This window comes from Amblyraja radiata, chromosome 3 (genome assembly GCF_010909765.2).
Source record: "Amblyraja radiata isolate CabotCenter1 chromosome 3, sAmbRad1.1.pri, whole genome shotgun sequence".
Classification (NCBI taxonomy): domain Eukaryota; kingdom Metazoa; phylum Chordata; class Chondrichthyes; order Rajiformes; family Rajidae; genus Amblyraja; species Amblyraja radiata.
Window position 1 is genome coordinate 92,737,277 of NC_045958.1, and position 17,534 is coordinate 92,754,810.

Here is a 17,534-nt window from a genome sequence, read left to right on the forward strand (position 1 = left end):
AGAATTTTGTAAGTTTCTATAAGATCCCCTCTCAATCTCCTAAATTCTAGAGAGTATAAACCAAGTCTATCCAGTCTTTCTTCATAAGACAGTCCTGACATCCCAGGAATCAGCCTGGTGAACCTTCTCTGCACTCCCTCTATGGCAATAATGTCCTTCCTCAGATTTGGAGACCAAAACTGTACGCAATACTCCAGGTGTGGTCTCACCAAGACCCTGTACAACTGCAGTAGAACCTCCCTGCTCCTATACTCAAATCCTTTTGCTATGAAAGCTAACATACCATTCGCTTTCTTCACTGCCTGCTGCACCTGCATGCATACTTTCAATGACTGGTGTCCCATGACACCCAGGTCTCGCTGCATCTCCCCTTTTCCTAATCGGCCACCATTTAGATAATAGTCTGCTTTCCTGTTTTTGCCACAAAAATGGATAACCTCACATTTATCCACATTATACTGCATCTGCCAAACATTTGCCCACTCACCCAGCCTATCCAAGTCACCTTGCAGTCTCCTAGCATCCTCCTCACAGCTAACACTGCCCCCCAGCTTAGTGTCATCCGCAAACTTGGAGATATTGCCTTCAATTCCCTCATCCAGATCATTAATATATATTGTAAATAGCTGGGGTCCCAGCACTGAGCCTTGCAGTACCCCACTAGTCACTGCCCGCCATTGTGAAAAGGACCCGTTTACTCCTACTCTTTGCTTCCTGTTTGCCAGCCAGTTCTCTATCCACATCAATACTGAACCCCCAATGCCGTGTGTTTGTATACTAATCTCTTATGTGGGACCTTGTCGAAAGCCTTCTGGAAGTCCAGATACACCACATCCACTGGTTCTCCCCTATCCACGCTACTAGTTACATCCTCGAAAAATTCTATAAGATTCGTCAGACATGATTTACCTTTCGTAAATCCATGCTGACTTTGTTCAATGATTTCACCACTTTACAAATGTGCTGCTATCCCATCTTCAATAACTGACTCTAGCAGTTTTTCCTTTGTTAACATCCCTTGTTATCCACGGATGCACTACCTTCCCCGATTTATTATTTTGCCAAACTGGGATGAACAATTTTTGTAGTTCATCCATGCAGTCTTTAAATGTTTTCCATTGCATATCCACCGTCAACCCTTTTAGAATTAATTGCCAGTCAATCTTGGCCAATTCACGTCTCATACCCTCAAAGTTACCTTTCTTTAAGTTCAGAACCATTGTTTCTGAATTAACAATGTCACTCTCCATCCTAATGAAGAACTCAACCATATTATGGTCACTCTTGCCCAAGGGGGCACGTACAACAAGACTGCTAACTAACCCTTCCTCATTACTCAATACCCAGTCTAAAATAGCCTGCTCTCTCGTTGGTTCCTCTACATGTTGATTTAGATAACTATCCCGCATACATTCCAAGAAATCCTCTTCCTCAGCACCCCTGCCAATTTGATTCACCCAATCTATATGTAGATTGAAGTCACCCATTATAACTGTTTTGCCTTTGTCGCACGCATTTCTAATTTCCTGTTTGATACCATCTCCAACTTCACTACTACTGTTATGTGGCCTGTACACAACACCCACCAGCGTTTTCTGCCCCTTAGTGTTTCGCAGCTCTACCCATACCGATTCCACATCCTCCAAACTAATGTCCTTCCTTTCCATTGCGTTAATCTCCTCTCTAATCAGCAACGCTACCCCACCTCCTTTTCCTTTCTCTCTATCCCTCCTGAATATTGAATATCCCTGGACGTTCAGCTCCCAGCCTTGGTCACCCTGGAGCCATGTCTCCGTGATCCCAACTATATCATAATCATTAATGGCTATCTGCACGTTCAACTCATCCACCTTATTACGAATACTCCTTGCATTGTGACACAAAGCCTTCAGGCTTGTTTTTACAACGCTCTTACCCCTTATACAATTATGTTGAAAAGTGGCCCTTTTTGATTTTTGCCCTGGTTTTGTCTGCCTGCTACTTTTACTTTTCACTTTGTTAACCTATTGTTTCTACCCTCATTTTACACCCCCCTGCCTCTCTGCTCTTGTACCCGTCCTCCTGCCACATTAGTTTAAATCCTCCCCGACAGCACTAGCAAACACTCCCCCAAGGACATTGGTTCCATTCCAGCCCAGGTGCAGACCGTCCTGTTTGTACTGGTCCCACCTCCCCCAGAACTGGTTCCAATGCCCTAAAAATTTGAATCCCTCCCCCTTGCACCATTTTTCAAGCCACGTATTCATCTGCAATATCCTCCTATTTCTACTCTGACTACCCCATGGTACTGGTAGTAATCCAGAGATTATCACCTTTGAGGTCCTACTTTTAAGTTTATCTCCTAGCTCCCTAAATTCATCTTGTAGGACCTCATCCCTTTTTTTACCTATATCGTTGGTGCCAATATGCACCACGACAACTGGCTGTTCACCCTCCCCCTCCAGAATGTTCTGCAGCCGTTCAGTGACATCCCTGACCCTTGCACCAGGGAGGCAACATCCCATCCCGGAGTCTCGTTTGCGGCCGCAGAAACGCCTATCTATTCCCCTGACAATTGAATCCCCTATTACTATTGCCCTTCCACTCGTTTTCCCCCCCTCATGTGCCGTAGAGCCATCCATGGTGCCATGAACTTGGCTGCTGCTGCATTCCCCTGATGAGCCATCTCCCCCAACAGTGTCCAAAATGGTATATCTGTTTAGGAGGGAGATGACCGCGGGGGACTCCTGCACTACCTGCCTACTGCTTTGCTGGCTATTGGCCACCCGTTCCCTTTCTGTCCTCTTAACTTTTACCTGCGGTGTGACCAACTCGCTGTACGTGCTATCCACGACTTTCTCAGCATCGTGGATGCTCCAGTATGAATCCAGCCGCAGTTCCAATCGTTCAATGCGGTCTGCCAGGAGCTGCAGCTGTACACACTTCCTGCAAACGTAGTCACCAGGGACACCGACCATATCCCTGATCTCCCACATGTTGCAGGCTGAGCAAACCACAATATACTGTAGATAATCCTGGAACAACTCTGCAGATCGTGCAGCACTTGTGGAGAGATAAAAGTTAACAGGACAAGTCAATCTTCTTTCATCAGAAACATTTGGAGGTTCTTCTTTGCACATATCAGTGAGTGGCGCAGTTGCTTTCACTACAGTGCCAGAGGCCCGGGTTCGATCCTGACTACGGGTGCTGTCTGTATGGAATTTGTATGTTCTGCTCATGACCGTGAGGGTTATGTCCGGGTGCTCCGGTTTCCTCCCACATCCGCTCGTCTGGCTACGGGTTAATTGGCTTGTTTAAAATTGTAAATTGTCCCTCGTGCGTAGGATAGTGCTCGTATACGGGGTGATTGCAGGTCGGAATGAACTCTTTGGACCAAGGGACCGGTTTCTGTGCTGTTTCTCTAAAGTCTAATATTGCTACCTCTCAGTGGCAGAGATCTGGGTTTGATCTTGGCCTTGGCTGCTGTCTGTGTGGAGTTTGCACGTGACCTCGCGGGTTTCCTCTGGGTGCTCCGGTTTCCAGAAGGGTATAAGACATAGGAACAGAATTGAGTCATTCAACCCATTGTATCTACTCTGCCATTCAATCATGGCTGATCTATTTTTCCCTCTCAACCAAGCACAGCAAAGACATGGGGGTCTGTAGGATAATTGGCCTCCGTAAAATTGCCCCCAACACATGGGGAGTGGATGCGAAAGTGGGATAATGTAGAACTAGTATGAACTAGTATGATGCGTGGACTAGGTGGGCAGAGGGACCTGTTTCTATGCTGTGTCTCCATACTCAACATATCAGGAGTAAACAAATTAATCCATAAAAACGCCTGCTAGCTGAAATCTAGACAACAGAAGGGACACAGAATGCTGGAGTAACTCGGCAGGACAGGCAGCATCTCTGGAGAGAAGGAATGGGTGGCATTTCGGGTCGGGACCTCCTTCAGACTAGTTAGAGATAAGGGAAACGAGAGATATAGATGATGATGTAGAGAGTTAAAGAACAATGAATAAAAGATATGCAAAAAAAAACGATGATAAAGGAAACCGGCCATTGTTAGCTGTTTGTTGGGTGAAAACGAGAAGCTAGTGCAACTTGGGTGGGGGAGGGCTAAAGAGAGAGGTAATGCCGGGGTAACTACCAGTTAGAAAAATCAATATTCATACCATTGGGCTGTATGAGATGCTGTTCTTCCAATTTGCGTTTACTCTCATTCCGACATTGGAGGAAACCTAGGACAGAAAGGGAATGGGAAGGAGAATTAAAGTGTTTACCATCTGGGAACTGTGAAACTGGTAAAGCAACTAAGGTGGAGAAAGAGGGTAAGGGGGGAGGTGGAAGGGAGGGTAGTAAGTGTCGAAGTTACTTAAAATTAGAGAATTCAATCTTCACATCACTGGGTTGTCAGCTACCAAAGCAAAATAAGAGATGCTGTTCACCCATTGTTTTTTTCCAGAGATGCTGCCTGACCTGCTGGAGTTTTTGATATTTTTGATATAAACCAGCATCTGCAGTTCCTTGTTTTTACCTGGGCGTCCTGGAGAGGAATTTGAGGCAGGTCATAATATCAAGTCATATAAGATGGAGGTCTGGGAGATCCCAAGATGCGGATCAGACCAATTGAGTGATGGTTGTTAGGAAAGCACGGTGGTGGAATTCAGGGAGGTTTGGTCGGAGGATTCCTGAGGTTACCTTCTTTTCTGTTGTCTGTTTTCAATCGGATTGTGTCCAGACCAGATTTTAAGAGATACAGCATGGAAATAGGCCCTTCGGCCTACAGAGTCTGCACCGACCATTGATCATTCGTTCCCACTAGTTCTGTGTTTTCCCATTTTCTCATCCACTCCCTACACACTTGGGGCAATCTACAGAGGGCCGATTAACCTGCTCGTCTTTGGGGTGTGGAATAAAATTGGAGCATTTGGAGGAAATCCATGCAGTCACAGGCAGTACGTGCAAACTCCACACAGACAGCGCCCAACGGCAGGATTGAACCTGGGTGTCTGGCACCTTGATGCAGTGGCTCTACCAGCTGCGCCACTGTTGAGTTCCTTGTGTCTCATAACTACGACAGGCCACCAGGAACTGCAGCTGCTGGTTTATAAAGTAAAAATTGCAAAGTGCTGGAGGCAGCATTTCGAGTCAAGATATTGTTTCCAATTGATTGTAGCAGTGGGTGGGGGGAGAAAGCTGGAAAAGCAGTAGGGGCAGGTCCAAACTTGGCAACGGATGGGTGGATACAGAAGCAGGGCCGGCCTTAGGAGGTGCGGGGCCCAATTGGGAATTTTTTTGTATAAATATAAATAAATAATTATAATTGAGTCACATGTCGTGAGTAACATGACAATTCGGGGGAGAGTTCCTTTCACAGCGTGTGGGGAGTCTAGCCAGGGGTAAAGTTGCGAGGAGGGAATGAGCGTTGAGAATGAGGGGGTCGGGTTCATGCTAGTAACACTCACTCACCGCTGCCGCGGCACTCCGGGCGCGGAGCCACCGCATTGTGGCCGGGGAGGGAAGCAGCTCGTGTGGCTACGAGCGGCCTCCATCACCGGACAGCGGAACCGACTGCCATCTCAGCGCCTTCTGCCGGCCCGCTCACCTCTGGCAATGCTCTCCGTCTGAACAGTGAGGGGACCAGCTCAAGAGCAAAGACCATAGAGCGGAGTGGGTCAACGGGTGATGGATAACATCACAGCGGGCGGTGGAGCTTAATCCTGTGTTAGCGCGAACAAGGGATCAATTGAGGTTACTCGCCCTGACATATGGAGTAAGATCCACCGCCCACTGACCCGCTCTTGAGCTGGATGATCCCCGGCCAACCCCCTCCTTCTGAACTCTCCTGCCCTCCCCGCAACTTTACCCCCGGACAGACTACCCCCCCTCAGCAGCGCTGTCCTTTTACAGCCGCTTCCCAAAAGCTGCCAGCAATGAGAGATAGACTTGGCTATACCTCAGTACAGCAACATCGTTCTTGATGCTGCTATACTGAGGGATAACGAAGTCTATCTTTCTTGGCTAACAACCTAACCTTCGGCCTCCAAGATGCAGGTACGTTTTCTAGCAATGTCACAAAATTTTTAGATTTAAAAAATAAAGTCTGCAATTTATCCCATCAGATAAAGCATAAAAATAAGTTTAATTTGACACCTAATTCACTTTTATATCTTCAGTATTAAAAAAAGTTATGATCATTTTCATACATGGAAACTAGCATCTTGTTCCCTATTGCTTTTCCATTGACTTAACACAAAAGCTGTAATCGAGGACAGTCAAAAGCCCATAACTTTCTTAAAAATTAAGAGAACTGAATGAAATGTTCAGGTAATATAGATTGAAGCATTCTGAAACAAATATAAAACATCTTACTTGGATGACCTGAAATTAAAGCATATGATTAGTTAATTACCTAATTGTAGCTAATTACAAAATTGACCGTGTGACGGAAATAGTAATAAACACCCAGACTGCCTTGAAAATTCAAAAATGTGATATTTTCAAGATCACAACTTTAATATTATTGTATTATATGCTGTAAGTCCGTAACAGATAGGTAAATAAATTACAAGTTCTAGCAATAGATCAGGTCTTTATGGAGAAGATCAGTTGCTAGTTGGTACATTGGCATACCATAACCAGTAGCATCATCATACTCCTCAGATTGTAACCAATAAGCAACCTTGTTTTTCCTCAACTTTTCAATGTTGGCATTGTAAACTACAAGTTTTTGTTCTTTAAACAAACTTTGGAATGTCCTGTAGATTCCATTTCTTAAGAAAAGGATAATTTTTTAAATAGCCTAAGTATCCAAATAACAAACTAATCCCATTCACACAAGAATTCACAATATAACATGATTATTAAATCTCACTGTCATGAATTTATATGCCAGATGGAATGAATTTAATGTTTAATTCCCATAAATTAATCTAGAAACATCCACTCAAGATAATCAAAATTATTTTTTGAACAATACGTGTATATTTAGTATAAAAATATTGACTGTGGATGGACAACACAAAATATAGACGATTTAGATGCTCTTATGACATGATTGTCCAACAAAAATGAGCATTTAAATCATCTTGCGAGTGGGTGTTTCTGAAATGCGATCGATTGTAACGTTGCCACTGCAGTGAGTTTTAACCCCATATTGGCAGGAAAGACACTGCTGGTTCGTATGTGACCCAAGTAACATTTTCGCTACGTAAAATTAGATTAAAGCCATCCCAACAAGCAAGATTATATGTAAAATAAATGACTTACCCTTTGTTTTGTCCTGTTATTACGATCCGTCACGATGTTGGCGTTGAGGGTGTTCAAAGTCGCATTTTATTTGAATCCAATTATAAATTTACTTGAAAGAGTAAGGAGCGCCAGAAAACTAGTGAGACCAGAAACTTGTAATCTCTCATTTGCCTGACTAACGATTCAACATCGCTCTTTGCTTGAGCATCGTCAGTGTTTTCTGCTATCTCTTCTAGTGCATTACAAACTTCAGCAGCTTGGTACCGTACAGCTTTGACACTTTCCATTCTGCATTCCTATCATGTTTCAGAGAGAGGTTTATAGACAGACCTGTCACATGTTTTCTAAAAAAAGTCCATCTTTTAGTAGATGATGCAAAAATGGTGTAAATACGCTGCAGAATTTCAAAGAAAGTCATTGCATCTGGACATGTCTTGGCCATGTCTCCCAAAACTAGGTTGTAGTTGTGACATGCGCATGGTGTAAAGAAAGCTCTTGAATTCTTCTGTAGAAGTCGTGCCTGCACACCTGAGATGTGTCCCTTCATATTGGTACCATTATCATACCCTTGTCCATGGATATTTTCAACATCCAGCCCTAATGTTTCAAGTTCATGTAGAAGGGTGTTGTACAAATTTTCACCTGTGCTACTTTCCACCACTAAAAACTTGATGAAATGTTCATATATTCCTGCTGGAGCATTTGATTGTACACCATCAGCTACATATCTAATACCATTGACATTTGCTCCTGATGACTGATGTCAGGAGTACAGTCAAGAATTATTGCAAAATACTTAGCAGCCTTGATTCGCAAAATTATTTCCTGTAGAACAGCTTGACCCATTATATTAATAAGCTCATTCTGGATTCTTTTTCCTAAATAATGATCATGTATTTTCTTATTCTGGATTTTTCGCTGATGGTCTTTCATTACTGGATCAAATTTTCCTAGCAAGTCAATAACACCAAGGAAATTTCCATTATGTGGTGTTCCTATGTGTTTCTCAGATCCCCGGAATGGCAAGTTTCTTTCTGCCAGGAATTGTACAGTGGCTACCAGTCGCTCAAAAACTTGATGCCAGCGTTTTGCTTCTTGTCCGATTAGTTTTTCTACCACTTCATCAATCGTTTTTTTCAGTAGATAATCTTTGCTGTAGTTCACAGCAACTGAGCATAGCTTGCAAATGCATTTTGGAGTTCTCTTGCTCAGCTAGTCTCTGTGATCCTCTGTGATCCCCCCTCCTCCATAGATGCTGCTGCACCCGCTGAGTTTCCCCAGCAATTTTGTGTACCTTCTTTAGTCTTGTTGAATGTTCGGCCAGTTATTAAAACCACAACTTGCAAGTGCAATTGTTGCGTTATTATCAAAAAACTTGCAGTAGTAACAGAAGATGCCGAGTATATTAGCCAAGGACGATCTACAATTTCACCATTTGGCAGTTTTCTTTTGCAGTGAAATTTTGACAAACGTGATCCACTGTCATTCTTGGGGGAAAATTCTGCTGTAATTGTAGGTGGTCCTTTTTTCACTAAATAGTCCCTGACACTCTGATCCATCATTTCTGGCCATGTTGCAGGATCATCTGTTAATTCTACTAAACTGGCAGATTTTGAATTCCCGTTATCCCTTGCCTCAGAGGCACCAGAAGTCATGTCAATAGGCAAGTTTCCTTGTTTGTCAAATTCAACATTTTCGAAATTTTTGTAGAATTAACAGATGATCCTGCAACATTCATACAAGACTAGCTGAGCATGAGAACTCCAAAAAACATTTGCAAGCTATGCTCAGCGAGCAAGGCCACGCCCGCAGAGGGAACATATCACTTATCAGGAGCCGCCATGGGCCAGGACTCTTCCCCCCCCCCACCAACAGAAAGGAACCACAGATGCAGCAATCACCGCAAAACGTCTAAGAAGGAACTGTAGATGTTGGAAAATCGAAGGTAGACAAAAATGCTGGAGAAACTCAGCGGGTGTCACAAGCCCTGTCCCACTGTGCGAGTTCACCCAAGAGCTCTCCCGAGTTAAAAAAAAAATCAAGATTCGTAAACACGTCGGATGAATGTAGCGGGTACGTCGGAGCTCGGGACGTTTCAATAGACAATAGGTGCAGGAGTAGGCCATTTGACCCTTCGAGCCACCGCCATTCAATGTGATCATGGCTGATCATCCACAATCAGTACCCCGTTCCTGCCTTCTCCCCATATCCCGTGACTCGGCTATGTTTAAGAGCCCTATCTAGCTCTCTCTTGAAAGCATCCAGAGAACCTGCCTCCACCGCCCTCTGAGGCAGAGAATTCCACAGACTCACCACTCTCTGTGAGAAAAAGTGTTTCCTCCTCTCCGTTCTAAATGGCTTAGCCCTTATTCTTAAACTGTGGCCCCTGGTTCAGTACTCCCCCAACATCGGGAACATGTTTCCTGCCTCTAGCATGTCCAAGCCCTTAACAATCTTCTATGTTTCAATGAGATCCCTCTCATCCTTCTAAACTCCGGAGTGTACAAGCCTAGCTGCTCCATTCGAGTAGATTTTAGTATACGAGATTTGAGTATAGGATCAGGGAGGTTCTACTGCAGCTGTACAGGGTCTTGGTGAGACCACACCTGGAGTATTGCCAGTGGCGTAGCGTGGGGGGGGCCAGAGGGGCGGTTGCCCTGGGCGCTAAATTTTTAGGGGCGCAAAAAAATTGTTGGATAAAAAGAAATTATAAAATGGCAAAAAAAATTGTTCTAAAGGCACGCTGCACCTCTTTGACAGCCTTCCCCTGAATTATTGTAATAAAATGTAATTTTTTTTGCCATTTTATAAAAAAATTTTATCCAACAATTTTAACCAACCAGCGATCTCCGCACACAAACTTGGGACAATTTACACTTATACCAAGCCAATTAGCCTACTGCCTACAAACCAGTACATCTTTGGAGTGTGGGAGGCAACCGAAGATCTCGGAGAAAACCCACGTGGTCATGGGGAGAACGTACAAACTCCATACAGACAGCATCCGTAGTCAGAATATATCTCAGCCATAATGTCTAAAAGAAAGGAATCTGGTAAAAGACGAAAAACAGAACAAGAACAGCTTGTTAAACTAACTGGAAGTCTTGACAGATTTATTGTGAACACTGCTGATAGCACCAGTGATGAAAGTACACCAGAATCTGTATGTCCAGATAATCCACTGCCTGTAAACTGTTCACTTTCTGCTTTAGAAGCAGAGACAGCTTTGCCTGAACATGCTTCAACATCTGGGCAGTCAAGTGCTCTTTCAGAGCATATTGATATGAAAGTTTTCACTGATATTGGTTATTGGCCAGAAAATGTAGATAAAACTTTGAAAAATGAACTTGTTAAGAGAGGGACGTCTGAACTACAGAATAAAGATGCATTTTTTCTAAGAGATAATAATGGCAGATCATTCTCTAAGGATTGGTTTTATATGAATTTAGATAATGGTGAGACAGTTTTAAGGACATGGTTGCTGTATTCTCTGGTGAAATGTGCTGTATATTGCTTTCCTTGCATGCTTTTTCAAAAAAATAAAGGAAGAAGTTCTTTTGCACAGCCAGATGGATTTAAAACATGGAAAAAGCTAAACCCCAGAGTATTAGATCGTGATAAAAGTTGCCATCACGTCAAAGCATTTGAAAAGTGGAAAGAACTTGAAATGCGACTACAGAAATGTGAAACAATCGATGCTGCTGTTCAGATAGAACAACAGAAGTCATTTGAGAAATGGAAAGCTGTATTATCAAGAATTCTTGATTGTGTGCTGTATTTAGCCAGACAATCCTTACCCTTGCGTGGTCACTCAGAAGATCTAAGTGCAAATGATAACTGTGGAAATTTCCTTGAAGTTTTCAAGTTACTTGCCAAATATGACCCAGTTGCTAATCAACATCTTCACAAAGTTCAACAAGCAGATGGCTATGTCGTGTCTTATCTTTCTCCACTGAGCCAAAATGAGTTCATCCAACTACTTGGTGATCACATTCGAACAGATATCTTTCAAAGAATTTTAAAGGCCAAGTATTACTCTATCATGTTTGACAGTACACCAGATATTTCGCATACCGACCAAATGTCCCAAGTAATTCGGTATGTGCATATAGAAGATACAGAAGTCACAGTTGAGGAGTCCTTTATCGACTTCATTCAGTTACATGGGAAATCAGCTAATGAAATTACAGAACAAATTTGTGACAAGTTGCAAGCAGATGGTCTAAAACTTGAGTACTGCTATGGACAAGGATATGATAATGCTGCAACTATGGCTGGCCACATACGTGGTGTTCAGAAACGTATTCTAGATGTAAACCCCAAAGCAGTGTTTGTGCCATGTAACAATCACTCACTTAATCTTGCTGGTGTACATGCAGCTAGTGTTGGAACAAAATCTGTGACTTTTTTTGGCACTGTGCAAAAAGTGTACACATTTTTCTCAAGCTCTACACACAGGTGGGATGTTCTTAAAGAACATGTGCCAGTTAATGTGAAGCGATCCTGTGACACAAGATGGAGTTCAAAGCATGAAGCTGTACACGTTCTTGCTGAGTACACTGAAAAAATAATAGAAGCTTTGGAAGTCTTGAGGGATGGATTAGAAGAAACCAAAGGAGATGCAGGCAGTTTGTTAGTTTACATTGTGATCTATCCTTTCTTTGCATTCCTTTATTTTTGGAGCCCAGTGCTTACTGAAGTGAATGACGCTCAGATATACCTACAACAAAGAGGACTTGGACTTGATCAATGTATTCAAAAGCTAAAAGCATTTACTCTATTTTGTGAGGAAAAGCGTGATTCTCTAGTCACAGAGGCAGCTATGCAATACATATGATATTTCTACAGAAAGAAGAATTGGAAGACGAAAGAAGATGTCAGGTGAAAAAAGTAGTGATTCTGGCTTAAGTTTAATTCAGGAAACACGTCGGGAACAACTTGAGGCAGTAGATAAGCTAACAGCTGAAATTACAAAACGTACAGTACAGATGAATACACTTCATGAGCTATTTGCTTTTCTGCAAATTCAAACATTGTTAGATGCAGAAAAAGATGACTTAATTGTTCGACACATTCAGCATTTATGTGTGAAATATTCTGACTTGAATGCTACAGCTATGACTGCTGAAGTACATCGTATTAGACGCCATATTGCTTTATTTAAAGAAGTTCATCCAGAAGAGAGCATTTCTACATGGACAGCTTTAGATTTGCTTTGCTGGATAATTAAGTGGAAGCTGCAAGAAAGTTTAACTAACATTGTTGTGGCACTGAGAATTTTTTTAACAATTACTGTGTCCAATGCTAGTTGTGAAAGGGGTTTCTCCAAATTAAAGTTAATAAAGACATATCAGCGATCAACAATGAGCCAGGAAAGATTAAGTAACCTTGCAATTTTGTCTATTGAGAGAAATTTTCATGTAAATTTTGATAGTGTAATTGAAAAATTTGCAAGAATAAAATCCAGAAGATTTTAAATAAATGCAATATACTGACAATGTCTAACATGTGTTCTGTTTCCCTATTATTCGAACACTTTGTAATACTTTTATTAGAACCTGTAAAATGTTGTTACAATTTTGAAATAAATATTACTGGCTGCAAAGAAGTAATTTTATTTTATAAATAAATAAATAAATTTTATGCAAGTGTAATTATAGTAACAAGTAACAAGTAGCCTTTATTGTCATTCAGACCTTGTGGTCTGAACGAAATTTTGTTGCCTTGCAGTCCTACATATAGTAAAAATGACAAAACACACAATAAACACAAATTAACATCCACCACAGTGAGTTCACCAGGCACCTCCTCACTGTGGTGGAAGGCAAAAGTCTTAAGTCTTTGTCTCATCCCTTCTTATTCTCCCTCTGCGCCGAGGCCGCTGCCGCTGTCCCAGCCGCCGCTGTCGTCCACTGGGCCCGCGGTCGGGTCGAGTGGCCGCTGCCGCCGGAACGTGCCCCAGCTCCGAGTTCTGGTCGCCGCTGTCCCAGCTCCGAGGCCAGATCGCCGCTGCCGCTGCTCCAGCTCCGATGCCGTGTGGCTGCTGCCGCTGTCCCCAGCTCCGAGGCCAGGCCGCCGCTGCCGCTGTCAAAGCCGCCGCTGCCGCTGTCAAAGCCGCCGCTGCCGCTGCCCAGCTCCGAGTTCTGGTCGCCGCTGCCGCTCCCGCTGTCCCAGCCGCCGCTGCCGCTGCCCCAGCTCCGAGGCCGCCAGCTCCGCCATTAGGCCTCGGCGGAGACGGGGATACGACAAAAGAAGTTGCATCCGTCGAAGGAAGAGACCAAAAACGTGTCCCCCACATACACAACATAATAAACCAAAAATCAACTAAACAGGACGAAAGAACAACACAAAAAAAGAAGAAAAAAAACAGACAGACTGCAGGCGAGCCGCAGCTGCTAAGGCAGCACCGCCATCTTTTTGTTAGGTTGAGAAAATAAATACAAAACTTGGATTTATAACAGCTCATGGGCCATGGCTAGCCGCTAATGAGGAGGCGCAATATTTTAAACTGCCCCGGGCGCTCAAAACCCACCCTACGCCACTGAGTATTGCGTACAGTTTTGGTCTCCAAATCTGAGGAAAGACATTCTTGCCATAGAGGGAGTACAGAGAAGGTTCACCAGACTGATTCCTGGGATGTCAGGACTTTCATATATAACCATATAACATATAACCATATAACAATTACAGCACGGAAACAGGCCAACTTGGCCCTTCTAGTCCGTCCCGAACACTTATTCACCCCTAGTCCCATCTACCTGCACTCAGACCATAACCCTCCATTCCTTTCCCATCCATATACCTATCCAATTTATTTTTAAATGATACAATCGAACCTGCCTCCACCACTTCCACTGGAAGCTCATTCCACACAGCCACCACTCTCTGAGTAAAGAAGTTCCCCCTCATGTTACCCCTAAACTTCTGTCTCTTAATTCTCAAGTCATGTCCTCGTGTTTGAATCTTCCCTACTCTCAATGGGAAAATCTTATCCACGTTAACTCTGTTTATCCCTCTCATCATTTTAAAGACCTCTATCAAGTCCCCCCTTAACCTTCTGCGCTCCAAAGAATAAAGACCTAACTTGTTCAACCTTTCTCTGTAACTTAGTTGCTGAAACCCAGGCAACATTCTAGTAAATCTCCTCTGTACTCTCTCTATTTTGTTGACATCCTTCCTATAATTAGGCGACCAAAATTGTACACCATTCTCCAGAATTAGCCTCACCAATGCCTTGTACAATTTTAACATTATATCCCAACTTCTATACTCAATGCTCTGATTTATAAAGGCCAGCACACCAAAAGCTTTCTTTACCACCCTATCTACATGAGATTCCACCTTCAGGGAACTGTGCACAGTTATTCCTAGATCCCTCTGTTCAACTGCATTCCTCAACTCACTACCATTTACCGTGTGCGTCCTATTTTGATTTGTCCTGCCAAGATGTAGCACCTCACACTTATCAGCATTAAACTCCATCTGCCATCTTTCAGCCCACTCTTCCAAATGGCCTAAATCCCTCTGTAGACTTTGAAAATCCACTTCATTATCCACAACAGCACCTATCTTAGTATCATCTGCATACTTACTAATCCAATTTACCACACCATCATCCAGATCATTGATGTACATGACAAACACAGTGGACCCAACACAGATCCCTGTGGCACCCCACTAGTCACCAGCCTCCAACCTGACAAACAGCCATCCACCATTACTCTCTGGCATCTCCCATTCAGCCACTGTTGAATCCATCTTGCTACTCCACCATTAATACCCAACAATTGAACCTTCTTAACCAACCTTCCATGTGAAACCTTGTCAAAGGCCTTACTGAAGTCCATACAGACAACATCCACCGCTTTACCCTCATCAATTTCCCTAGTAACCTCTTCAAAAAATTCAAGAAGATTAGTCCAACATGACCTTCCAGGCACAAATCCATGTTGACTGTTCCTAATCAGACCCTGTTTATCCAGATGCTTATATATATTATCTCTAAGTATCCTTTCCATTAATTTGCCCACCACTGACATCAAACTAACAGGTCTATAATTGCTAGGTTTACTCTTAGAACCCTTTTTAATCAATGGAACAACATGTGCAGTACGCTAATCCTCTGGCACTATTCCCGTTACTAATGACAATTGAAATATTTCTGTCATAGCCCCTGCTATTTCTGCACTAACTTCCCTCAATGTCCTAGGGAATATCCTGTCAGGACCTGGAGACTTATCCACTTTTATATTTTTCAAAAGTGTCAGTACTTCCTCTTCTTTGAATCTCATAGTTTCCATAGCTACTCTACCTGTTTCCCTTACCTCACATAATTCAATATCCTTCTCCTTGGTGAATACCAAAGAAAATAAATTGTTCAACATCTCCCCCTTCTCTGAAAAAAGACTGGTAAGACTCGGCTTGTACTCGCTAGAATTTAGGAGATTGAGGGGGGATCTTATTGAAACTTACAAAATTCTTAAGGGGTTGGACAGGCTAGATGCAGGAAGATTGTTCCCGATGTTGGGGAAGTCCAGGTCAAGGGGTCACAGTTTGACGATAGAGGGGAAATCCTTCAGGACCGAGATGAGAAAAACATTTTTCACACAGAGAGTGGTGAATCTCTGGAACTCTCTGCCACAGAAGGTAGTTGAGGCAAGTTCATTGGCTATATTTAAGAGGGAGTTAGATGTGGCCCTTGTGGCTAAAGGGATCGAGGGGTTTGGAGAGAAGGCAGGTACAGGATACTGAGTTGGATGATCAGCCATGATCATATTGAAGTGCAGGCTCGAAGGGCCGAATGGCCTACTCCTGCACCTATTTTCTACGTTTCTATTCTCTCAGCATATGACAGTCCCGCCATCCCGGGAATTAATCTTGTAAACCTACGCTGTACTCCCTCAATAGCAGGAATGTCCTTCCTCAAATTAGGGGACCAAAACTGCACACAAAAATGTGATAACAGGTGCGGTCTCACTAGAACTCTGTACAACTACAACTCTTTGCTCCAATATTCGATTCCTCTTGTTATAAAGGCCAACATGCCATTTCTTAGCGCTAACGGCAGGTACTCGGTAAATGTGGTAACTCGTGAAGATTTTTCAACGTTGAAAAATGTCCACATGTAAAATATACTCAGGATGTAAAAATGTGATACCTTTTAACACGTAGTCATACCGTAGTAGCTCGTGAGTTTACCGTAGTAGGACCTGGTGTCCTATATCAGTATTGTATGTTCATGATGGAAATAACAATACTCTGTATATTCATTACCTTTGAATTGTAGTTTTATGTAATCCTCCCATAATTTCTGAGTTCCATTTCACAATATCTATCAGACATACAGAATGTTGCAAGGTAATATCTTGCCCAAACTCAGTTGTATCTTTCTATCTCAATAAATATCACAAAATATGCCATTGTTTCAGCCACATTATGACAAAATATGTAGGTTATTTGTTATCAGTAACCCCATCCCAGAAACAACAGTACTTAACATTTGTTTTACTAATTTACGAGCATGTACCATAGGTTGATCCATATCCAACAAAATTTTGTGATAATTGCATAAAATGTATTATTGTCTAAGAAATTTGGTGTGGAATGATAATCCATCTCAGTTCTCATTTAGGCAAGTCCCAAGCTATAGATACTTTGCCCCCAATCCCCATATGACAGTCCCGCCATCCCGGGAATTAACCTTGTTAATCTTCATTGAACCTACCATTTGACTAATCTTTTACTCAGCTGCTGTAATGTTTCCTTCCTATCAAAATCTGTAAGAAATGTGTAGCATTTCTGTCCCTTTCTTCCAATTCCCACTTTGTAATAAAATACAAACTTTTGGCAAAAATTTCGCAGCAGGATCGCTATATAAATGTAAATATATGGTATTTTATCCTAGCTTGCGAAATGTTTGTCGAAAACTGTATTTTATTTCAAAGTGGGAAATTGAAGATAGGGACAGAGATGCTACACAGAGATTTTAAGCTCTTGGGTGAACTCGCACAGTGGGACAGGGTTTGCGGCAGCATCTATGGAGCAAAGGAAATAGCCGGGTTTGGAGAAGGGTTTCGACCCGAAACGTTGCATATTTCCTTCGCTCCATAGATGCTGCCTCACCCGCTAAGTTTCTCCAGCATTTTTGTATACCGCAAAACGTCAATGATTCCGGGAATGCCGAGAGAGTTAGAGAGAGAGGTGGGGAACGGGAGAGAGAGAGCGCACGCGAGAGAGAGGGGAAGGGAGCGAGCGAAAGACCGGGAGACACAACGTGGGTCGGTAGGTAGATTGAA

General features: G+C 42.8%; 1 protein-coding gene across 1 annotated transcript in view; it reads left to right on the plus strand.

Moving 5' to 3' along the window:
* The window catches only part of LOC116971289 (probable ATP-dependent RNA helicase DDX60), a 135,092-nt gene that overhangs the window by 6,949 nt on the left and 110,609 nt on the right, over nt 1-17,534 (plus strand). The window lies entirely within an intron of this gene.